The 26,186-nt window shown below is 36.2% G+C and overlaps 1 long non-coding RNA gene across 1 annotated transcript in view; it reads left to right on the top strand.

The window, feature by feature from the left end:
• LOC141378650 (uncharacterized) overlaps positions 1-25,674 on the top strand; it is a 98,603-nt gene extending 72,929 nt beyond the window's left edge. The window contains exons 3-5 of the long non-coding RNA XR_012393546.1: positions 5,177-5,349; positions 22,213-22,313; positions 22,500-25,674. This is a non-coding gene — a long non-coding RNA (uncharacterized lncRNA). The remainder of the gene's footprint in view (positions 1-5,176; positions 5,350-22,212; positions 22,314-22,499) is intronic.
• Positions 25,675-26,186: the final 512 nt, after the last annotated feature.

Below are 26,186 nucleotides of genomic sequence, written 5' to 3'. Positions count from 1 at the left end.
TTCATCCACAGCAATCCAAACCACAGGCCTTCCAGTTCTCCTCCCCGACACAGCACTGCCAGCATCCACCACACTTAGCCACATCCCACACCAACCAGCCCAATGCCCTGGCCGCCCACATCACTGCACTCACGGGTTTAGGAGGGGCTGCTGGTCTGTAGTAACTCGGAAATTTTGTGGGCTGCTCTGAAAAAGCAGTATTGGGAGAGGTACTTTGCCTGTTCACAGGGGAGATGTGTGAGTTCAAGTCAAACGGATCAAACCGCAGGTCGGCTGAACTGCGCTGGGTGCTGGAAAGCTGTTTGCAGACAGTTCACTATCAATCTGGTCCGGGGAAAAAGAAAACAAAGAGTGGTGTGTCTGCGTACAATCTTAAAGGGATAGTTCACCCCAAAAAATATTCAATTTACCCCTTTTAATGACTTCTATCAAAGACTATAGAATACACAAGACGTGCCACTCATACAGTTTTGAGTGGGGAAATGTGTAATGTCAATATGGCTTGTAAACTTGTAAACAAAGAGTCGCTGTCATTTCTGGAGGAGATTCACCATCAAGACAAAGTGGTGAATTACTTCTGAAGAGCAACGCGATCAGATGATCATTATCCAGAGGATAATAATATGTAGAATGGGTGCGCACTAGCTAGGGCAACCTGAAAAAATTTTGGTTTTGTTCTAGGGCTGTGCGATTTGAGAAAAATATAGAATTGCAATTTTTTGACAGATATCGCAATTGTGATTTGATTTGCGATTTGAGTAGTCAAGATTAAGCTCAATAACTTGTGTAGTAGCCTTTTAGTGTTAGATAAAAATAAACTGTAAACATATTAACTTACTCCAACTTTATTCAAATTGGTTTGTAAATATTCAGAAATTAAAAAAATAAATTCTCTAGAGCAAACAGTAAGCACAAATAAAATGACCATACCTAAAATGACCATAAACAAGTTCAATTAAATTTAGGGAGATTATGCATCTGATTATACAAAAAAAAAAAGTAATAATAATTACAAAAATACAGAACACTCGGCAAACTTAACAGTTTGCAAAAGTTCTGATTGGGCAGAATGAAAGTGTGCTCACTCAATTGGCTAGTAAGACTATCACACGCAGATGGCAGTCACGCTTTTGTTCTGGGTGGAGGAAATGAAATGAAATAATACCATATCGTAGGTATTTGCCATTAGCTAATTGTGCAGTGAAGAGTTTGTGTCTTTAATAAACTACGACAGTTTGCGTTCATTGAACAGTAAGATTGATTAATAAATCCATTTGAAACAGCCCCTTAAAAGTCACGGCAAGCTTTCAGTTTCGGGCTTTGGCGCGTTTTGCACTCACACTACAAGCGTACCGCGCCAAAGCCCAAGTGAACCGCGCTCTGGCCCACCTCTTCCAACCGGGCCAGGGCCGGCCAAGTGAACCGTGCCTGAGCCCGATTCAGCGCACTCACACTTCTCAAACAATCCGGAAAAACAGGCCTGGGCATGTTTCGGATAGCATAGTGTGAGTAGGACCTGAAACGTCTTGTGAGTTAGTGGAGTTCCTCTGGTCGAGATTGAGGGTTGGCTCCGCCTTCCAACCTAATTGCTTTTGGAAAACCTGTCATTGACTTCTTTGGACCCTTTAAATATCGTATTGCTGCCATTTAGAAGTGGGCTGCTGCATTGGACTGGACTCTTTTTAAATTAGTTGTATTTAATTATTTACATCCAACATTACTACACTAAATTACAAATTCATGCATGCACATGCATCTGAAACACTTCTGATTCCTGAATACTACATTTACATAATTTTGCTTTCATTTGTTTAAAATTGTGGTTTTCTTGGATGTCAATCTTTTTGTTATGTTTTTATGGTTTTATGTTGTTATTTTGATGTTGGACCATTTGAGTATTAGTAGACTGTGCCTAATATCTGTAGTTACTGCTCCTTCGACGGACATTTAACTGACTATAAGAAACTTTTCAAGTACATGTCAACTTTCACTAACCCCAACCTAACAGTCTACTTATAACCTAATGACAATTAGGTGACATGTAGATACAATGTAACTTACTTCAACAAACGGACCATCAAATTAAAGTGTGACCCTTATTAACTATTAATAATTAGTAAATTAGGAGTTTATTTAGCTAAATCATTTAATGGTCTGTAATATAATAATATTATGTACCTTAAAAAACGTGACCAAAATAGCAATAGAAATGTGTTTTCTGTGCCTTTCGGTTCTGCCAAAGTAAAAAATAAAATCTTTGAAATGACATAAGGGTGAGTAAATGAGAGAATTGTAATTTGGGGTGAACTATTCTTTTAATACTGCTAATGGAAGATTCAATAATGCAGTGCAATAGCAGAATGATCATATCTTCAGGGCGATTCGTGTGATGGTACTTTGGTGCATTGGGTTGGTTGCAGGAATAAATGGGGGGTGAAATAGTACGCTGAAATCTGAGTTGAGACGGCTTTGAGTTTGAAAAGACGCCTCAGGGCCAAATGGAAGGATGCAACGAAATAAAAAAAAGTAGTGGATCTTATTGAGCTCTTTTTTTCCATTAAGACCTGAAGTTTACAGAATTACTTCAATGACTTAAGTGCTAATCAAACTAAGGGACTTTTTTGATTTACCAAATAAGATCACCAGCCACTATATTACGTACAGCCTGCTATTACCAGTATAGACACCCATTTTCCTTTAAACACCCTAAATTCATTATGCCATAGATTTAACAAGAAAGTTTAACAAGGTTTGCTGGAAATATTCCTCAGAGATTTGATTCTATACTCACATGATAGCATGACAGTCACATCAAATTCACATCAAATTCCCCACATCCTTTTCACTAATCTTTCATTCCAGCAGAGGGGCTCTACACTGAAAAAAAATATTCATTGGGTTTACTCAATTTTAAGGTAAGTGGTTACAAACAACAGATATGGCCTGAATGTAAACAAACTAAATAAATTGTGTTATATTCAACTTTTTTTTTTTGTTTAAACTCAGCCCATATATATTGCTTGCAACCAGTTACCTGAAACAAATTTTCTATATTTCTAAACAAAGATGCTAATTAAATGTATGCACAAAGCTGGAATATCGCATAAAAGACATGTGAATAAAGCAGAGCTTCCATCCAAGTAGTCACAAAATTGTCACTTTCTGATTAAATGCCGCCAAAAAAAACTTACAGTCAACAGTAAAAACAAAATTTGCTGCTGTAGGAGAAGCTGTGTGAATATTTTCTTCATTTAATAAATTACTTGTGCCTCAGAAGACAATATGCCGACATGTAATAAACACGTGGTGGCGTTTAAAGACCTGAGTTGTGGAGCACAGATGCTCTTGACAGTTCTGGAGATAATTAATAATACAATAACACTAATACTGAAATAGTTAAGGCATTTTAGAATGTCCAAAACAACATTTAAGATGTTTTACAATGTGCTCAGCTTGCTAGTTTATCCATTCACATTCATTTTTGTCATCACATGATCTCTTATAGCAAAATCATATGACTTTTAATGTGCATACTGGAATTTCTTAGTTAAAAAGTGTTTCCATCATAGTTTATGCACATTTTCTTATCGAATAAAAAGTTTTTACTACTCAGTTATGTGCATATTTTTTATGTGCATTTTCATAATTTATGCACATCTTGGCGTTTCCATCAACTGTTTTTTTATGCGCATATCCAAGATGCGCATAAAAAATAGGTGGATGGAAACGTAGCTATAGTAAATCCAATTAATCGTTTTTTTTTTTTTCAGTGTCCTGGATTTTGAGCGCATTGTCACTTTCCAGGAAATTAGACAACACATTCAACATTGTTGTCATAAAGGAATAAATATGGTTAGATGGCACTAAGCATCCCAAAATATCCAATAGTATCTGGATGCAGCATTTATGATGCAAGCTGAGATTACATCACTCAGCGATGCAATGTCAGATACATTGCACTTAACGGAGTGAGTGACGTCACTGTGATGGGTAGGGTTAGGGTTGGGGTTAGGTGAGCGCATTAAAAAGCATTGGATGCAGCTCAGATTGCGCTGCATCCAGACCACTCTCAAAATATCCACCATTATCCTACCACTACCTATCCGAATACAAGCCAGGATGGATTCATGCTTTATTGCTATTCACGCCAAATTCTGACCCTAATGAATGTTGCAGCCAAAATTGAGATTCATCAGACTATGCAACATTTTTCCATTTTTTTCATTTTTTCCTGTGTTGCGTCAGTTTGCTGTTGTTAGCTGTCAGAGGTGGTACTAGTGTTTTTTTTTTTTTTTTTTTCTGATACTGTAGCTCATCTGCTTCAAGGTTTAACACGTTGTGTGTTCAAAAATGCTGTTCTGCAGGCCTCGATTGTACTCTTATCTTGCTGTCAACATGAGCCATTCTGGGCATTCTCTTCTGACTTTTGCATTTTCACCTCCACACCAGACACTCACTGGATATGTTCTCTTATTCCATTCTACAAAAACTCTGTGTAAACCACAGCGACAACTGAGCACTGAGCCAAGCCAAATAAAACAATGAATCAAGGTACTGACCTTCAGAAAACTTTCCTTCATTCGTTTACCAGACGATTTTATCAAAAGCGACTTGATTCATCCTGGAGGCAGTGCAAATTATCATGGTTGGAGTAAAGATAATACAAAGTAAGATGCAAAGTTAGGTAATTTTCTTCACACCAGTTGTTTGTTAAGGGGCGCTCATGAACCATAATCCAGTATGCATGATGATTTTGTTTGCCTTTTTTTAATATGCACTCAAGAGTTTTGAAAAAAATCTTGCACAGCACTCAAACCAATTGATGTCAAACAACCTCGGCCCATACCAAAGGGTCATGCTGGACATTTGAAGCCCATTTATGCCCAATAGGTGAAGCTGTTAAAGGCTCCCATGGCAATCATGCACCTGTCTGTTGAAAGCAAATTGGGAAAGTAAATAGCATAATAGCACAGACCTCCGCATGTGTTGTTTTCCCACGGCGGTGCAAGAGTGCTCAAAGGTGGTGTGCAATTGATTTCATGCTTCTTAGAGAACTCATACGCTTGTCTTTGACGCCCTGGAGCATTGTGATGCCTCTAAACAGTCAAATTAGCATGAATTAAGTATCCTGGACTGAGCTCTCGCTGTTCTGATGACTGTATGTGAATGTTTACAGGTGAATGGCTTTTTTGGCTGCGGGAACTGTGTGGATGACTATGCTGGACAATGAGATGGACAATCTGACTCTGGGCAGGAATGGACAAAGCGGACTAAAGGAAGGAAGCTGGAGTCTGAGTCCACAGAGATAACGGCTGAGAGGAGATTCACTCCAAACTACATGCTATTATGGTAAATGCTTCCCATCCTCATGCATGACACGCTGCTTAGACAAAAGATGCTCTTCGTTGTACGGATTTGTCAAAGATATGGGACATCTGTTTTCTATGGCCATCGGATTCTGTAGCACTCCAATGAAGGACAATGTAAGAGAGATATGAGTTACTAGCACTATTTTGATGCTTAAGTCACAGTGATGGATGAATATAGTTTCATATATCAGAAAGCAAAATAAAAAAATCTGGCTACTATATACAGTTGAAGTCTTTAATTATTAGCCCCCCCTTGATTTTTTTATTTTTATTTTTTTTAAATATTTCCCAAACTATGTTGAACAGAGCAAAGAAATTTTCACAGTATGTCTGATAATATTTTTTTCTTCTGGAGAAAGTCTTACTTGTTTTATTTCGGCTATAATAAAAACAGTTTTCATTTTTAAAAAAAAACATTTTAGGGACAACATTATTAGCCCCTTTAGGCAATTTTTTTACAGAAAAAAACATCTACTGAACAAACCATCGTTATACAGTAATTTGCCTAATTACCCTAACCTGCTCTCTAAAATTAGACAATTGAAGATTAGAAAAGCGTTGCCTGGTCTGATGAGTTTCGATTTCTGCTGTGACATTCAGATGGTAAGGTCAGATTTTGGCTTCAACAGCATCCATCCTGCCTTGTATCAACGATTCAGGCTGGTTGTGGTGTAATAGTGTAGGGGATATTTTCTTGGCACACTTTGTGCCCATTAATAACAGTTGAGCATCATGTCAATGCCACAGCCTACCTGAGTATTGTTGCTGACCATGTCCATCCCTTTATTACCACAGTGTATCCATCTTCTGATGGCTATTTTCAGCAGGATAATGTGCCATGTCATAAAGCGCAAATCATCTCAGACTGGTTTCTTGAACATGACAATGAGTTTGCTGTACTCAAATGGCCTCCACAGTTACCAGATCCTAAGATAATAGAGTACATTTGGGATGTGGTGGAATGGGAGATTCACATCATGGATGTGCAAAATCATGTCAGTATAGACCAATTTTTCTGAGGAATCTAATCTAGATTAATCAAAGACCTTGATTGCGATTAACAAGTGAATTATTTTAATCGATTGATAGACCTATAATGAACACATCCCTCACAGATCTCTCTTTTAAATGAATATTTTCTTTAGGATGCTTTACAAAACCATAGTTTTGAATAAACATTAGATTAGTCAGCACTGAAACTAAAACTGAAACTCATCTAACAACAACAACAACACAAACTTTGGATCACAATGCAAAAATAAATACACCCAAATTCAAATTTTGGGGGGAAATAAAAAATGAAATTTTAATAAACATGAAAAATGAAGAGAAAATATTATGTTTTGCAAAATTGTAAAATAATTGCAATATGCTCAAATTTCAATGTAAAGGCAGACATTGGCTTTTACATAGTTAGCTTAGAAAAGCCTACAGTGAATGAAGTTAGGGGACTACAAAGAAAATACATCCAGGCTAGTGAAATCACAAGCCCTTCGGTTACTCGCAATCACCACGCGCACACATCGTTTGCAGCGAAGGGGTGTGTCCAGAAAATGTTATAGCAGAGAATGCTAAAATGCTGTCCAAATGCTGCTATTTCCACAGAGCTTCTTCTGTTTCTGTATTTTGGCTCCAAAGGACATGATACAAAGAGAGAAATGCTTAGTTTAATTTTATGTTCCAGAGAATGATAAAAATATATATAGCTAGCATTTAACAAAGGATAGATTCTCTTAGTTCAGTGCTGGATTCAACAAAAAAATCCTGTAACCGACAAAGCTGTGGACTGTGAGCCACAACCTGTATTTTTATTTGTTAAAACATCCTATTAAAATAATCTATTACATGCAAAGTTTCTAGCGTTAACAGTATGTTGTAGAAAAGATGTAAACAATGGGAATTGCTGTTTGGCACAGCTAACAATTTAGCTACAAATTCATATTTATCCATCAAACCGCTGTAAACACCCTCAAGCTTCACCAGTGCTGCAGTGTCTCTCTATGCAGCCGCTTTCGGTGTCTCTCTATGCAGCCGCTTTCCCTGCAATCTACATCTCAAATAACAACCTCGCAAAAAATATGTAACCCTTTCATTTCACTTACACATGCTTATAACCAGAATATGTATGAAAGACACTTGTCAGATTTTATTTTAGAGAGCAGGCATATGGTTCAGCTCTTCATTTTCTGTCTGATTCAGCTACTGTTTACACAGCGCTAAAGTGCGTGCTTGTAGGGGCGTGACATGTAGCCGTTCTGTGAATCACAGCACATTATGTTAGCTGACCAATGAGAACCTCTTGAGGCCAGGCCTTTCAGAGGAACTAGCAAATATGACAGTCGTTTTCATGATAGCTGAGTAGCTGTATATACTCAAAGTAAGATATATGAAAAAATAACGTGATTTTCTACAAATGAAGCATGAGTACACATTGCTTTGCATCTTTTAAACACAACCAACCCTTACAAATACACTGGGGACCACCCCTTTAAATGCACCAAATAAATGTACATACATTTGCATGGCCTGTATGGGTGGCTCTTACTTCTGCCTGTCCAGATGTTTAGACATCCAGCAATTTCACACCTCTGTATAGCACAGTGATGCACGCAGACATTTCTGACCCTGATGAGTGCTCCCTGTTCCCTCTTTCAGCCCTTATACCCAGTCTGGTTAACCCTACCTGTCACCACCAGCCAATGTCATTTGATACTAATTGAACCCCCAATTCTCCCATTCGGACCAGTTCCAGCACTGCGGGCCTCTGCGAAAACCCTCACATCCATCTCTGTGCCTTTCAGTTTGTATACCCGGCCTCCAACTTGCCTCTCCAGGCGGCGGGACGGCAGGGCTTCCTGACCGGGCCCTTTGAAGGTCCAAGGAAGACAGATTACCTGTCCGAGCCCCAGGATGCATTTGTTTGATGTTGGCTGCTCACTGGAGTGTTTGCTGACATTGCCAAGAGGCCAAAGATGTCTCCGGGTCTTTTGTTTTCCACCTTTCAACACCAGGTCCAGTTCACTTTCCAGAACATTTCTGGAACAGACAGATGCATCGCCTTGAGGTCATTTGGGTCAACAATTGTCTAGTATATTCAGTTTGAACATTTTTTTTAAACAATTTTACTTTCGTTTTAATATAAAAGAGAACTTTATCGAAAACATATTCTGCTTCCGTGGAATTTTCATTAAGGAAATTGGGATACTATATTTCTGTTCAAATTCATTTTATTTCTTATGAAAAATAACATGGAAAATAAACACAAAAATAGCATTTTAAATATATCATTATAAAAATGATAATTTTTCTTAATAATTGTATACAATAAAGAACTGAAAGTTAATAATCCACATAAGTTATGCTTCAAAGCTAATAACTAAAACTGATAACGAAAAAGTAATTATTATAAAATAAAAAGAATTAGTTTAGAATTAATTTATTCAATTCAATTCAGCTTTATTTGTAAAGCGCTTTTACAATGGATATTGAGTCAAAGCAGCTTCACATAAATGGTCATAGTAACTGGATCAGGGTAGTTCAGTTTTTAGTGTTTAAGTTCAGTTTAGTTTAGCTCAGTTCAGTGTGGTTTAAAGTCATTACTAAGAGTCCAAGCACTGAAGAGCAAATCCATCGATGTGTAGCTCTACCGTTCCTGAACCATGCAAGCCAGTGGCGACAGCGGAGAGGGAAAAAAAACTTCACCAATAGGAGAGTGAAGAAAAAAAACCTTCTGAGAAACCAGACTCAGTTCGGCACGACCATTTTAATTTCTCCGCTGGCCAAAAGTCTTGTGTGAGCTGCAGTCTCAGCAGTGGAGGCTGGAAGCTGGCCTCAGCGAAGACTCGTCTGTCCCTGGAGCATCACTGGAATTAGTCTCATGCTCTCCACTCCATTTAGAATTCTTTTAGTTAAAATCAGATGAAATTTGTGAAACAAGATTAAAAATGAGATTAAAGAGATTAAAATGTTTGTTTTTATTATTTTGTATTTAGTTATTTAGGCAGCATGGTGATGCAGTGGGTAGCACAGTCGCCCCACATCAAGAAGGTTGCTGGTTCGAGCCCCGGCTCGGTCAGTTGGCATTTCTGTGTGCAATGTGCATTTTCTTCACGTGGTTGCATGCATTTCCTCCGGGTGGTCCGGTTTCCCCCACAAGTCCAAAAAAAAAAAAAAAAACAATGTATGGAATAGGTGAATTGGGTAAGTTAAATTAATTTTTTTATTAATTTATTTTTTAAGTCCCATGCTGGCAGCTAGCTCTCTACAACTCTCACATGGTCACCCACTGAATGTAAGCAGGGCTGCGCCCGGTCAGTACCTGGATGGGAGACCACATGAGAAAGCTAGGTTGCTGTCAGATGTGGTGTTAGTGAGACCAGCAGGAGGTGCCCAACCTGTGGTCTGTGTGGGTTCTAATGCCCCGGTATAGTGATGGGAACTCTATACTGCTCAGTGAGCGATGTCTTTCAAATTAGATGTTAAAACGAGGTCCCGACTCTCTGTGGTCATTTAAAATCCCAAAATAGTTGGGGTTTAACCCCGGCATCCTGGCCAAATCTGCCTACTGGCCTCTGTCCATCATGGCCTCCTAACCAACCCCATACTATAATTGGCTTCATCACTCTGTCAGCTGGTGTGTGGTGTGCGGTCTGGTGCAATATGGCTGCCGTTATGTCATCCAGGTGGATGCTGCACATTGGTGGTGGTTAAGAAGATTCCCCCAAAAATGTGTTAAGTGCTTTGAGTGTCTATATAATATCCGCTATATAAATGTATGTATGTATGTATGTATGTATGTATGTATGTATTATAATCATTATTATTATTATTACAGTTTTAGGTGACAGAATTTTTTACAAAATAATTTATAATTAAACTAAATTAATTTAAACATCAACAGTTCTACAATTTTGAGTTTACAAAAAGTATACTATGCAACCTAGACACGTTCTGAAAGCATAGCTCTATATACATTTCTGGAATCCATCAGAGGGCGCTGTGAATGCTTTTCATTCATTCATTTTCTTTTTGGCTCAGTCCCTTTATTAATCTGGGGTCGCCACAGCGAAATGAACCACGAAATTATCCAGCACGTTTGATGCAGTGGATGCTCTTCTATCCCTGGGAAAGTTTATGCTTTTATCAGATCTCAAATTTCTCTCACAAGTGCCATTCACGTGTGATGTTCTCATGTAAATCCACCAGAGGCTGCTGTCGACTGACTGACTGATTGACTGACCTACTCTCCTCCTTCCCTAAATAGTGTTTCCCTATAGTGTTTTCAAAAGCACTGATTGACCGCCCACCCCCTTCCCTAATCGAACCGTATTTTAAAAAGTAATCCAGAAAAAGAAAAGCCCCCTGATTTTTACAGCGTTTTTAGTTTTCATCACATTCTTATTCTGTGATTTACTTATTTAATTTTTTGGCTTTTTTTTTTTTTTTTTGGTTCACCTACTTTCTGGAAGCGTACTCAAACCCCGTTGTCATGGTCAGCTATGCTTTGCGTCTCAAGTCTGCCAACACACATGTCGAGTTACTGGACAAACTGGTAACAGTAAAGGAACGGCATCATAACGGCCTGTGGTATTCGCTTTAAAGATGAAATGCAGGCATACATACTTCTGGCTACATAATTTGTGATCTTCGGAAACGTACGTATATAGGGCTACATTTTCAGAATGAGCCTATGTTGTAGCTGTGGCAGTGCAGTTTTATTTAAATTACTTATTTATTTATTTATTTTTCTTTTATACAACTTTTCTCCATAATGTAGTTTACAAAAAAGTGTTTTATTTTAATCACATTATAATCATATAATTATTGTTATTATACATTCACATTTTCAATTAAATATATTAAAAGGTCCTGTAAAATTATTAATTTTTTTTTTTTTATGTTAGTTCCAGTATTTTAGTTTAGGACATCTATAAGCACGTGTGGTACAAAACAATGACAAAATTCACATTTAGAAGATGTAAAGATTGTAGTTTGTCTTCTGCCTGAAAAAAAATTGTTTTTTTTTTCCACATAACCTCATACCTCAGTTTCCCATCAAATCTTGACTAATCAAATGCCCTCTATGTGTCCCGCCCCCTATTGAGATGCTTCTCATTTGCTTTTCATTTGATGTGCTTGAGCTCAACCACTCTCACTTTCAGAGCTGTGATAAAACTAAACACTACTGGCTGGAGCTACTTTATATCCCATCCTCTCTTTGTTTTTCAATTGAGATTACGTCAAACATTGAATAAAGAATGCACATCTCAAAGCACTTAATTGGACCTTTAAAGTATACTTAAATTACCAAATGCATTTCGTTGGCAGTCATGTGACTCATTTAACCCAAACAAGATATTTGCCCACACTGCACTGCACTGCTATTTTGCTTGGTTTGATAGCCTTGATGAAGGTTAATGTCAGCTTGTACAGTACGGACTTTAGACCGCAGTTCTTCAGTAGATACAGAATGTTCACTCTCAGTTGTTGTTTGTCAGTAGAATGCAAGGAGTTTTACTCATCCTCGGTACAGGAATTCAAGCATTTCAGTTGAAAGCAATTTCAGTCTTCTCTGTGTGGTTTTATTGAAGACATTGCCTTAAAAAGCTGACAAAACCAACACAAATGAGAAGCTACAGTAGCATAACCGCCAACAAAACCAGCAAACCATTCATTAAAGGCTATATTCATCACTAACATTGTTGATTTGATTGACGATAGGCATTTATATATTAATCATTATACATTAGAAATGAATCAATTATAAGAAATACAATACACTTATGGGAAAAATCATTACAACAACCACATTTAAGCTTCAGGACGGCTGACACTGAAGGAATGAGGAAAATACGATACAAAGAACTGTCAGATTCTCTTCACGTCTAATTATTTGTTACAGCTCTAAAACAGGAGCTTTAGTGATTAGCTGCCAGAGATCGATGTGTTTGATCTCCTGGGCTTATTATTTCCTGAGATGGGCTTGTTAAAGACGTTTGTGTCAGACCAGACAGAATGGAGCAGAACAAACAGCGGCATGTGGGTAAAGTGAGATTTTCAGCAGGAGACAGACTGTGCTCACCCAGGATCCTCCGGGACACAGCTCACAGGCCTTTGAAGTTCTCCCTCTTTCTTTTTTTCCCTCCCTCTACCATTCCACTTGCTAGACCTGACAGCTGTCTTAATGAAGACATACGCTCCCAAGTCAGCCTGCCCTCTGAGGAGAGGGAGAGAGAGAGAAGGAGAGAGAGAGGGAGAGAAATGCAAGAGATGCAGAAGGAAAAGCAGTAAAGTCAGAGAAAGAGATAGAGAGAGAGACTTGTGCAGACATCTGTCAGGACAGGCTTAGACTGTGTACAGACACCGCGTTGAAGCTTCCTGGGGAAATAATACATTTGGTTTTCTTGCCCCTGGGCAAAACACAGTTTTGGGGTATTTCTCTCACTCTACGTCTCAATTTCTGAATTTCACTGCACTTCGGGGATCTTCTTGTACTTGCAGCGTTTTGGCTTGCTCCTTTTCCCAATGTTTCTGCTTTAAAAAAAAAAAAAAAAAGATTTCCTCTTTTACTGTAAGTCCTCTCTTGCCCTGGCTGTGGCCATTTGTCTTCTCTTTCTGTTTCTATTACATCTATGAGCCCTTACATTTTTTTGCCATCTCCTTCTCACTTCAACAATTACCCGATTTATGTCTGATGTTAAAATTAGTGTGATGAACAAATGAAATAAAATAAAAATACTTAAAATAAATCAATTTTAATTAAAGAAGTAAATAAAATGACATTTAAATATATATATATATATATATATATATATATATATATATATATATATATATATATATATATATATATATATATATATATATATATATATATATATTGAATAAATGCATGTATCAATAATTAAATGCACAACATGCACTCAAATTGGGCTTTGATTAAAAAAGGTAATAAACTGTGAAAAAAATATTAATTGGATTTCTTAAATATTTTAAGTTGCAAACAGTTTATTTAGGCTAAATTTAAACAAATGAAGTTTGACATTACTGAATACATGTTTTTGTTTAAATTCAGCCTAAATAAAATGTTTTAATACATTTTTACAAAAATATTTTTTCAATGTAGTTACATTACATTGAACAGTACAAAATAGCACATTGTAAAAAAAATAATAATAAATTTAAAAAAAGACAGTTTTCCGTGTTTTGTGATGAATGCTTTTTCAGTTAATTATGCTTTTGAGTTGCATTATGGGACCTTAATCTTTTCTCCAAATGCTTTTGATGTTGAAAAGTTTTTGAAAGTGACTTTTATTAACATTTTTATTAGTTTGAAGTGACATATTGTGTGGGTTGGTGTTGTATATTATGACACAAGACCCTCATAATACCCTGCCAGTATTTCTCTAGATATTATTTCTTATAAATGATATTATTTCAAACTACTAAAATTTCAATAAAAAGTAGTTTGGTTAAATTGAGTTAAATTGATAGAATTGTCAATTTCAAAAAAGGACAGAGCAGAAATAAAACTATTATCATTCATTCATTTTGTGTGAATCATGAAATATTGAAACTGTTACTTAACTGAATAACTGAAACTGTAACTATTTTTTATTGATTGGTTGATTGATGTATTCATTAAATGATCACACTAGTTAATTGACACTTTGAATTTGCCGTCTTTCGGATGAGACGTTAAACCGAGGTCCCGACTCTCTGTGGTCGTTAAAAATCCCAGGATGTCCTTCGAAAAAGAGTAGGGGTTTAACCCCGGCATCCTGGCCATATCTGACCACTGGCCTCTGTCCATCATGGCCTCCTAACCCTCCCCATATCATACTTTGCTTCATCAATCTGTCTCCTCTCCACCAATCAGCTGGTGTGTAGTGTGCGGTCTGGCGCAAAATGGCTGCCGTCGCGTCATCCAGGTGGATGCTGCACACTGGTGGTGGATGAGGAGATCTCCCCCCCATTGTGTAAAGCCCTTTGAGTGCCCAGAAAAGCGCTATATAAATGTAACAAATTATTATTAATTATTATTATTATTATTGAATAAAAAAAAAAATCTTTCATGTTCTCCAAATGTTTAAGGATTAAATATATAAATCATTATTCAATCAAATAATCAATAATTTCCCTAATCTATCATACATGCATCTATCCATCCATCCATCCATCCCTGTATCCAACCGTCCATTCATGCCTATATCCATCCATCCCTGCATCCAACTATACATCCATCTATCTGTCCAACTATCCCTGTATCCATCTATTCTTACATCCATCCCTGCATCCATCCCTGTATCCATCCATCCATCCATCCATCCACCCATCCCTGCATCCATCCATCCACCCCTGCATCCATCTCTCCATCCATTCATCCATCCATCCATCCATCCATCTTTCCATCCATCTGTCCATCCATCCCTGCATCCATCCATCCATCCATCCCTCCATCCTTCCATCTCTGTATCCATACATATGTTCCTGTATAAATCCATTCATCCATCTATTCATCCATGTGTCCGTTCGTCCATCCATCCATCCATCCATCCATCCATCCATCCATCCATCCGTTCATTCATCCGTCCATCCATCCTTGCATCCATCCATGCATCCCTCCGCCCACCCATCTGTTCATCCATCCATGCATCCATTCATTTATCCCTGCATCCATCCATCCATCCATCCATCCATCCATCCCTTCATCCATCCATATACTCCTGTATCCATCCATCCACACATCCATCCCTGCATCCATCCACCCATCCATCCATCTGTTCATCCTTCTCTGTATCCATTCATCTATTTCTGTATCCATCTATCCGGCCATCCATTCCTCCGTCCGTCCATCCGTACCAGTATATTAAGCAATCATTTCTTTTTATAGAGAAATAAAGCATTTAATACATTAATTTTCCTTGTGCCCGTGAGCAGGGATCTTGGAGCAGTCAGCAAGACAAATGAGTGTGCTATCATTAGCTTTATAGATAATACAGACCTCCTTGGTCTCGAATGTCCACTTGACCACCGTGATGGGATCACCTCAGGACAGATGTTGATAGCAGGTGTTAAAGAAGGCCAGTAATCACTTCCTTCTGCTCTTCTTTATCTCTTTCTCTCCCTCACTTTCTCCATCTGCCGCACTTTGATGTGGAAGTGTAGAGTAATCAGGAGTCTGTTGTTGCTGAGGGGTTTCAGCGCTTTCTGTCTCTTTCTTTTTTTTTGCTTCGTTTTCTTACATAACTTATCTATGATGGTGAGCCGAGTGCACTCGGATTCTCCTGCCTGCTGTAACTGGAACAGATGTTCTTACAAGCTGGAAAAGCATCCCGTAAGCCTTGTTTCTGAAGCTCTGAACCATTTTGTCTTCAGCAATTTCAGTTTGCAAGGAATCACCGAATTATCCAGAGAACATGTTAACACACTGCGCGCTCATGCTAATGAGATATTTTTAGGTCATCTCTGAAGACGGCTGGAAATATTCTTCAGTCATATCACATTATTGTTTTACTGTATGCAATTTGTTACTTATTCGGTTTAGCTGCGCCTGAATGAGAAAGCAGTTACTGTATGTGATAAATCACTGTCAGATTGCACATGCTGATTTCCAAGCATATTTTGTTAAGGAACAGATTGATATCATTTCAAGATGTACATACCTTTGTGCTATAACATGTATATATGTCAACCCTTCAGCATCAATTGAATATAAGTTACACATACAGTAGTTACCATTTGAAGTGGATCATCACCTTTCAACAAAGTTGTCCTAAAACTTTTGAATAACACCCATTCTTATCCTGGGACAATATTGAAAAACACTTTTGATTATTTTCAAATGTTGACTACTGTAGACAAAGTGATACCAAAGCAAGCTGATTTTCATACCAATACACCCACATAATTGTAATTGCATAATTCATATTTATTTGAAATGAGAAAACAGAGAAAGACAGAAAACATGGGAAAAAAAGGATTTGCTTAAATGCCATTGAGAAAATAAAAATAGGGCACATTTTGGTCCTGATGGTCAAGGATCAAGTTTACATTTTTCTACCTTGCATAAATTGATTTATGAGAGGAAATAAGGGTGAAATATAACATTTTAATCAGACAAACAGATAAATAAATTACACAGAGATGAGTATTAAATGTCCACTACTACCTGACAAAAGTCTTGTCACCTATCCAAGAGGAAAAACTAATAATAACTTGACTTTTAGTTGATCATTTACAATTAGAAGTGGCTTATATGAAAGGCAAAGGCCTCTAGATTACGCTGATTTTATCAAATATGACCATGCCTTAATTTTTTATTATTTAATTAGGAAAAGGTTTGACTTTGCTTAGACTAAAGTCTTTTCACTTAACATAAGTAATGTACAGTATATTAAATAAAGTCATGGTGTAGTGAAAAAAGAATTAACATTGTGTTTGACTCCTATGAGCTTGGATGACTGCATTCATACATCTCTTCCATAACTCAAATAGCTTATGTGTAAAGTCATTTGGAATAGCAAAGAAAGTGTTCTTACAGGACTCCCAGAATTCACCAAGATTCTTTGGATTCATCTTCGATGCCTCTTTCGTCTTACAACAGACATGCTCAATAAAGTTCATGACTGGGTATTGGGCTGGCTAATCCTGGAGCACCTTCTTTCGTTTCAGGAACTTTGATGTTAAGGCTGAAGTATAAGAAGGAATTCTATCCTGCTGAAGAATTTTCCCTCTGCTGTGGTTTATAATGTAATGGGCAGCACAGATGTCTTGATACTTCAGGCTGTTGATGTTGTCATTCACCCTGCAGATCTCTCGCCGGCCCATACTGAATGTAACCCCAAACCTTGATTTTTCCTTGACCAAACTTGACAGATTTCTGTGAGAATCTTGGGCCCATGTGAGTTCCAATAGGTCTTCAGTATTTGTGATGATTGGGATGCAGTTCAACAGATGATGATCAGAAAAAATCTAATATCTGCCACTTTACAAAATGATCAGCTAGAAGTCAAGTTAGTATTTGTTGCTCTTACAACTGGAATCGAAGACTTTTGTCAGGTAGTGTATGTGTGTGTGTGCGCATATGTGTTAAATAATGTACCATTAAATAATGTTAGATTGTGAACAAAAGATCCGTGTTCCAGCCGTCTATGTAGGTCCCCTGGATAGGTAGACGTCCTAGGTCCCAATTTAACGTGTGTGTTTTTAAAAATGCAGCAGTGCATATTGTCAATATTCACTGAGATGTTGATTAAATGTGTGTACTCGTTTAAGTTGAGCAGTATATATATTCATATATTAGTTTCAATTTCGATTCAAAAATTTTTGCTCGTAAAACCTAATTATTTAGCATTTAATGTCACTGTCAGAATATATAAATGTGTAAAACTTTAGAGTTTAGCATGTAAATAAAGTCAGATTATAAGTGAAAAGTGTTTTTCACCATCAGTGTCTGTTGGATAGATTGATGTCACTCTGAGCTTCAGAGAAAAAAAAAATAAAAAGACTTATTTTCAATTATATTATGAAAAAAGACCTTAAGAGAACATTTTTGGATGTAAATTTTGTTTTATTAAAATCAGCAGAAACTCTGGTCTCTCTTGTCCAGTATAGAGTGACAGTCCCCTCTTCGTGTGTGTGTGTGTGTGTGTGTGTGTGTGTGTGTGTGTGTGTGTGTGTGTGTGTGTGTCTTTGACAGAACATGTCAAAGATGAATTGAACATAGCTAATAACTTTACAACTATGTTTTAATCAAGCGTGTAGTGAAAATGAAGGTTAGTCAAAGACAACACAGACAATCTGTTCCACAATACTAACAGAAACTAAAACAAGATTTTTTTAAAGGCAAAAAAAAAATAAAAAAGAGAGTTTGAAAAAACACAATGGAAAATGAAGTTTCAGCTTTGCCTCATAAAGTTAGTAGAGCTAAATTAATGCTTGTCTTAGTCCATATACTTTGTTTTTGCAGCAAGAGATCATGCTAAAATGTCTTATTTTTGTCCCTGAAACTCTTCTGAGCTCACTTTTAAAACTCTTGCTCAAGACAGATCTAAAGACTCAACAGATGCCTCAATTTGCACTTCTTTTAATTGCATTGCTATGAAAAAAATATATATTAATGAGATCTCATTTGTCATTTTTCTTCTTGTGGGATTTAAATCTGCAGAGAGGAGAAGTATGTGGATAAGTTAAAAGATTAGTGGAATTGACCAATTTGGTTTTTGCCTGAATATTTTTTTGTTTTGTACTCTAATAGTTCAGGTACCTGTTGACATGCATTCTATGAATTATCATCAACCACAGTTTCAGCTAAAAGCATTTTTAATGTTCTACTGAAGAAAAAAAAAATATCCTTACCAAGATCTCCAATGGTTTAAGGATGAGTAAATCAACATTATTTTACACTTTTATGGTCATTTTGTTCTATAAACATCTAAGTAAGAAAAGTGCCTGAATGGAAAAGGAAGAAAGAGTTAAAGAGGAATAGAAATGAGAAGATGAAAAAGGAAAGAGAGAGAGAGGCTCCAAGGTGACAGAGATGGTATTGATCAGCTTGTCGAGAGTCTGGTTTTGAGAGCGAGGCCTTTGCCACTGACATTAACCTTGCTGCTCTGACACCAATAACAGCTAATGCCTGCTGAGAAGTGATTGATCTAATGCTGTCCTCCTGCACAAGCTCACTCACACACACACATACACATGCATACACACACACACACACACACACACACACACACACACACACACACACACACATAAAGAGAGATGTACACACTGACTCACTTCATGATGTCAAGCAGCCACAAAATGAATCTGGTGACAGGAGAAATGGCTTGTCGATACTGACAGAAGTCTGGACGGTCAGGTGAAATATGGTTTATTAAGGAAATAGTTCACATAAAAAAAAATGAAAGAATGTCGCTCCAAGCCTGTATTACTTCCCATCTAAAAGTGTCTGAGTCAAACTTTTTGTTACATTTTTATGAACATGAATGAGGTTTTGTGCTTTGATGCTGAGAAAGTGGTTAACTGACTTGTTTGCTGGATAAATGGATTTAAATGCTGGATCTAAATTCTAAAGCAAACTAGTTTTCTAAGTAAATACATCATGCTAACAACAACTAAAAGGACAGTTTACTTGAAGGGGTGTTCATAAGACTGTCATGAAACCTTTATAATCATGACATGACACATCATGAATGTGAATGAGATTTTATATGCATGCTTATGACAACTGTTATCAAGTGTCATTTGCAACCAGACAACCAGTCTTTATCTTTGTCATGATAACATCACCAAGACAACATAACTTCTTTCATAAAGATTATTGCCATGAGGCAATAAAGTTACCATAAATATTTTTTCTGATCATATTTTTACTGGAAAAAAACTATTTATCATTAAATTTCTTATTAAAAGTGTCAATACTTAAATAGTTGTTAACAGTGTAAATAACATTCCATGACATTTTAATTGACAACTTTAACTTGCACCACTGTAGTTGAGGTAAGGACATGTATATTAAGGACATTGTTGTTATACAATTCATGACATATTTATATTGGCTTCATGAAAGTCATGTTTATGACAGATTTATGACACGTTTTGTTGTGTTGGCAATATTAAGTTGTCATGACAAAGACAAAAACATACCAAACAATGCCTTGTTTCCATTTAAACATCAGTTCTGTCTGGTTCTCGAATCTGATTGGCTGATAGCTGTGCAATTTTTTGCAATAACAGAACTTGTACAGCCTCCTCACCCTTCTGTATTACTCCGCCCACGTAGAGTGACAGCAGATCAATAAATTCACTACAGTTTGACAAATTTTGCAGCTGTTGGACAACATAATGTTCTATTGAGGCTGTTTTTAGTCGAGAATGTAGTCGTTTAGATTGCAACTATACAGTTCATTTATAAGGAAAGTGCCTAATTTAAATATTTATAACTTCGCATTGCACATTGGCATTCATCGGCCTGTCATACTGAGCAGAGCAAAGACAGTTGAAAATCTGCCACAAGATGGTGACAGAGACCGCATAATAAATGCTAAGAGAAGAAAAACTGAGCGTAATTTCAAACTACAGCTGATGTCTTTTTCGGGGTTAATTATTGTGATTGCAGCAGAGAAATACTGAGAAATGTCTCTAGACATTTCATGCCACTCAGCCTCATAATTTTAAATAAATGTGCAAAATTACCTGTTTTGTCATCACTTTAGACATTATGTGAATCATTCAAATACTAGCTCTTAAGTGACATCTGTAAAGTAGCAACAGTTTCTGTTGTCAGCTGCAGATGTGAATATGGAAGAAAGTAGTTCCTTGTATACGCAATCATGTCATCAAACTGTTGTATAAACGTAATATCACACTACTAGCAGTGTGATATGGCTGTATATCGTCACTAGTGGGACACACTTCTCCCACCAGTGCCAATATACAGCCATATCGCACTGCTACAAGTGTGATATTGCTCATTTAAAATGTCATTCACATTCATGACGTGTTATATTATGATTACAAAGGTTTAAGGACAGTCTTATCAACACCCTTGGAAAAAGATGCTGAGAAAGAAAATAGATTTTTCCCATGTACATTTTTTTACACAAATTATGTCTTATGCTGGTTTCACTCCAATGACGGAAAACAGCATCACTTGCTCTTATTTATTTGAGTGATGTTTTTCCCCTCACACAATTTTTTTTTTCACTTGTTCAGTTATTTGAACTTTCTCTGCAAGTGTGATTAAGACAAATAATGCATGTTTGCAGCAAACGCGTTACGCTTTCCACATCATTCCCAATGTGCAGTAACAATTCACCTTTATTCATGTATTTCTATTGATTTTGTATCTATTTAACTTACACAAATAGTTCATTTCATGTTCGTTGTGTACTCAGCATTAGAATAGAGCAAACAATATTTTTTTCTTTCATGATTTTTTATAAAACTTTTTTTTTTTTTTGGAGAAAATTAGATTTTTTTTTAGTTAAGATTTAACTTTATTGTCATTACACATGGTCAAAGCAACGAAATGCAGTTTAGGTCAAACCAGGTGTGCAGTTTCAGCAAGTGCAGGATATAGGTATAAGATATAAAGTGCAGTTATAGAAAAAACTACAGTATGGGTAATATTTACAGGTGGATATACTATGAACGTTATATACAGGCTGTATTAACTATGAATAGAGATTTTCTTAAGATTAATATATGTGCAGGTTACTATTAATAATCAGAAGTGTGCAGATAGATATGAAAATAATTACAAATGTATATGTTAATGGATATGTACAATTCAAGATAAATTAGTGCAGCAAAATTGTAGTGTACAATTTGTGTACATAAATGTGCAAATATTACATAGTGAATTGTTTATTGAGAGTATAAGTTATGAGGATAGTGTGGGGTGTATGGGGGGGAGGGGCAATGGGAAAATTATAACTGATACAGATATAAAGATAATGATTAAAGTCTATACAATTTGTAGTACCTCCTGAATGTTCCTCAAACGTGTATTTATATATAATAAAAACTTTAAATTAAGTGACAAATGTGATCATATAGCTTCAGCAGACCTGGAATATTACTTTCATGAAGCACTTTTATGTTAGTTTTATGATGCTTTTCATTCTTCTTTTTTTAAAGCTTGAACTCTCTAATCTTAATGTATAACTTTAATTGCAGAGGGAAAAGTCACTGGTATATTATTAAAAGCATAAATTTTACCCTTTATGTTCAACTGACAAAGAAACTCATACAGGTATTGAATGACATGAGGGTGAGTAAATGATTTTTGGGTGAACTAATCCTTTAATTTGGTCTGTCTCTGCTCTAACAGATGCGACTGCCTGACCTTTCCTGCACAGATCTGCTCCTCTATTCATCTGGAAAAAAGGGAGTGGATTTTTTCAAGATGTTCTCCAATGCCGGTAAAAGCAGGTAAGGAATTTTGACAGTGGGCGAGGCGCTGAGATGCAGGTCACATTCGAATGTACATGAGAGAGAATGAATTCCGGGACCTCAGACAATGGGGCCAGTGTTAAAACGAAGCTCTTTTGCACGACCCGGGCCTGGAGGTGCACTGACAGCTCATGTCATCCCACCCCATCTGCGTTTATTTTTCAGAGTCATGGAGTCATTTCAGCATGATGTGAAGGCCGGGTGGTGATCTTCATAGACATGCACGTACAGACACACAAACTTAAGTCTGACTTCAGCTGATATCATCAACACAATCCTATTGAAATTTGTTGGTGTGGAACTACAAAAAATACACATTATGTGTTTTGTTTTTTCTAAATTCAAAGCCTGTAGACGTACACACACACACACAGACAACCAGCCTTGCCATCTATCAGGGCCAGTGGCTGTGACTAAGCCTGCATGGAATCTGGAATCCACAGAACATTTTGCAGACCTCCACGAATTCAGCACACAAGTCATTCAGCAGGAGAAGACAGATGTGTTGTGTTTATTTATATTTTGACTAATTTTAAAACCATTCAGCAATTAGGGCTTGTTCAGTCAGGCTGCAAAAATGGAATTGTTTTTTGGATCAATCCTCAACTCATAACCCATTTCGTTTTTTAGAGGTCTGAGTAAGAACCCCCACAAGCCTGATTATTCATGCATCTTTGTTCAATATTTCACATTTGCTGTTGGTGTTGTTGTTTTTATTGAGAAATGTTGGACATTCCCTCAGCATTTAATTTGGTATACATTTTTCATTCTACAGTGACTTAAATGTTGTATATGACTTTGTTGTTATTCGTGTATTTGGTGGATTGAACTGTTTTTGCACAGTTTAAGGTTCACCCTATTTTACCCATACTGTACAGTATTGGTGCTCGTCTCTATCCCATTTTTCTGAAACAAGACAATTTTTCCAAGCTGAGTATCATGAAAAGCACAATGTGCTCTGATTGGCCAGCTATCCAGTGCATAAATCCTTTTCACAAGCCTCTTATGGCGCGTTTAATGGTCATCAGCATCTTAAATCCTTTAAAGTTTTTAATACTTTTATTTTCTTTAAAAAGTATGAAAATTGATATGTATTTATCTATGTATTATATCATCTTTGCTTCAAATTAAAAAAAAAAAAAAAAAAAAACTAATTACTGCTTGTGCGAGGGGTTTCTAATGCAGTGTCCATTGGATAGGACAACAAGTTTGACGTTACTCTTTCAATCTGGCTGCCGCCATCAGTCTTACACAAGTTTTTTTTTGTCCTTTTTCCGAGTCTTTATAACATCATAGTGGAGTTTCTCTTTAATTATTTGAGCAAATAAGATTGTAAAAAAACTATTTGTTGTATTCTCCCATTCACTGCGCTTTAAGTTTTCCCAACTACTGTATGACGACTTCTGCTACTGAGAAACCGGGAAGTGTGAAATGGGTCTGTGATTGATCAAATACCTCAAACATGTGATGGAAAGTTACACCCCTTAAGGTAACACTTCCATTTTTTGTAAACATTTAGGCAGAGTTTTAAAGTTATTTTCACCAACCAACGATTTGTAGGGTGAGTTTAAACAAGGCATTTTAGTGGATGAAACTTATTTTTTTTTTTATAAAGACCATCTCTAAGTTTGAGACTACACATGTTGTTTAAACTAGTGCGCTTTTGTTTTAATTTGGGTTTTAGGTTCAAAACACTCCTCATCCAGACTTGCGTTTTTATTGTGTTTTAGAAAAACAATCTGTCCACGCTGTACATCCTAAAATGCATAATACATGCATGTTTTGCTAGCATCTGTACTTTCTGTAATGGTCAATTACTGTAAAATGGCTTAATGAATCAGGAAACTCGGTAACACTTTATAACTACAAACTATAAACCATTTATTAAGTATTAGCAAATAGTGAATTCATTATCTGTTAAGCATCAACTCTACTTTAATAGATGTTAGTAAGCAGTTTATAACTGCAGCTACAAATGCTGTATTCTTGACTCAAAAGCACATTTTACATTATTTACAAACCAGTCATTCAAGCATTTACGCATAATTGTATTTTTTTTTTTTAAGATCACTCAGAATGCGTATTTGATTAATAAACTGTTAAAACTACCATTTAATATTCTTATTATTCAGGAATATACTAATAGTTAACTTGTATGTTAATACATGCTTTATCAACTCAACTTCATCCAGTTATGTGACCTAATCTAAAGTGAAGATTATTTATGCTTTATAAATCCCTAATAAATGACAATTAAAGGCTCAGTTATATTCTAAACAGGAAAAAAAAACTTTATTTATTGCTATCCATTTAAAAATACACCAATCAAATCAAACAAATCAAATAAAATAAAATAGTATTTTAAATAATTATTTGCAATTTTAACTTTTAAACATCTAAACATTATTTAAATGATGGCTAAACATTGCTAAATCACATTGAAATGTTGTATCATAAAATGTTGTTAAATTATTATATTGTTTTTTTATCCATCTTTGTTATATTTTACACTCCTGTTATTCAACAATGTTTACTCTTTACGAAAATTGTATTTTTGATAGGATTGCAAAGATTATTGTTCATTTGATAATAATGTAATTGTCATTAAAAAAAAGATTTATAAAGCATAAATAATCTGCACTTTAGATTAGATCACAAAACTAGATAAAGTTGGCATAATAAAGCATTTATTAACATACAAATTAACTATTAATATATGCCTGAACAATGAGATGCATAAACATTTACTAACTAATTCTGAATGATCTTAAACTACCAACTACTCTTAAATACAAATGATTAGTAAATAATGCAATACTTTAGTTAGTCATGAAAAATCAATCAGTCACCAATTATGAAAGTACAACGATTAAGCACATTATAAATGTCAAGAATACAGCATTTATAGCAGCAGTTATAAACTGCTTACTAACATTTGTTAATGTAGAGTTAATGATTAATAAATAATGAAAAAGCTATATGCAATTGCTTAATAAATGGTTCATAGTGTGTGGTTATTATAAAGTGTTATCGGAAACGCATTTGCAATAATCAATAAGACAAGTCAGAGAGTGATTGTGAATGGCCAGGCCAGTTTGTACTGAATGAAACACCAGCATTTACAGACTAAATCCTGACTAAATTCCATTGAAATCGGATGACTGTGGAGTGTGTTTGAGTATAGTGAACTGATTGTTCTAGAAACCAAAACTAACTGTGTTATCTTTCTGGATGTAGACATAATATTGTTATCACAGCATGAAAGGCATGGTCAGAAATGATATTTATTTGATTGTGAAGTCTAAGCAATGCTCAGTAGGCATTAAAAAAAGTTTGTCAAGACAATCTTCACCATATCATCACATCATCACTATCAGTCTGGACCATTGCAGGAAGGATCAATGCTTTCATTCTGAATGTTGCTGCAGAAACTGAGACTCTACTGACCATGCAAACTTTTTTCCAATCTTCTGTTGTCCAATTTTGGAAAATTAATTTCCTGTTCTCAGCTGTCAGGATTGGCACCGGTCTGATCTTCTGTTGCTGTAGCTCATCTGCTTCAAGATTTGACATGTTCTGTGATCAGAGATTCTCTTCTGCTGACCTTAGTTGAATTAAGCTGTCATTCGAGTTCTCCTCTGACCTCTTGCATCAACAAGAGTTTTTTTTTTTTCCCATTGAACTGCACTCATTGGGTATTTTCTTTTTTTCGGGCCATTCTTTGCAAACCCTAGAGATGGTTGGATGTGGAAATTCTATTAGATCAGCAGGTTCTGAGATACTCAGACCAGCCTGCCTGGCTCCAACAACAATGTCAATTTCAAAGTCACTTAAATCACCTTTCTGATGCTC

This window comes from Danio rerio, chromosome 2 (assembly GCF_049306965.1).
Source record: "Danio rerio strain Tuebingen ecotype United States chromosome 2, GRCz12tu, whole genome shotgun sequence".
NCBI lineage: Eukaryota > Metazoa > Chordata > Actinopteri > Cypriniformes > Danionidae > Danio > Danio rerio.
This window is presented reverse-complemented; position numbering and strand designations above follow the sequence as displayed.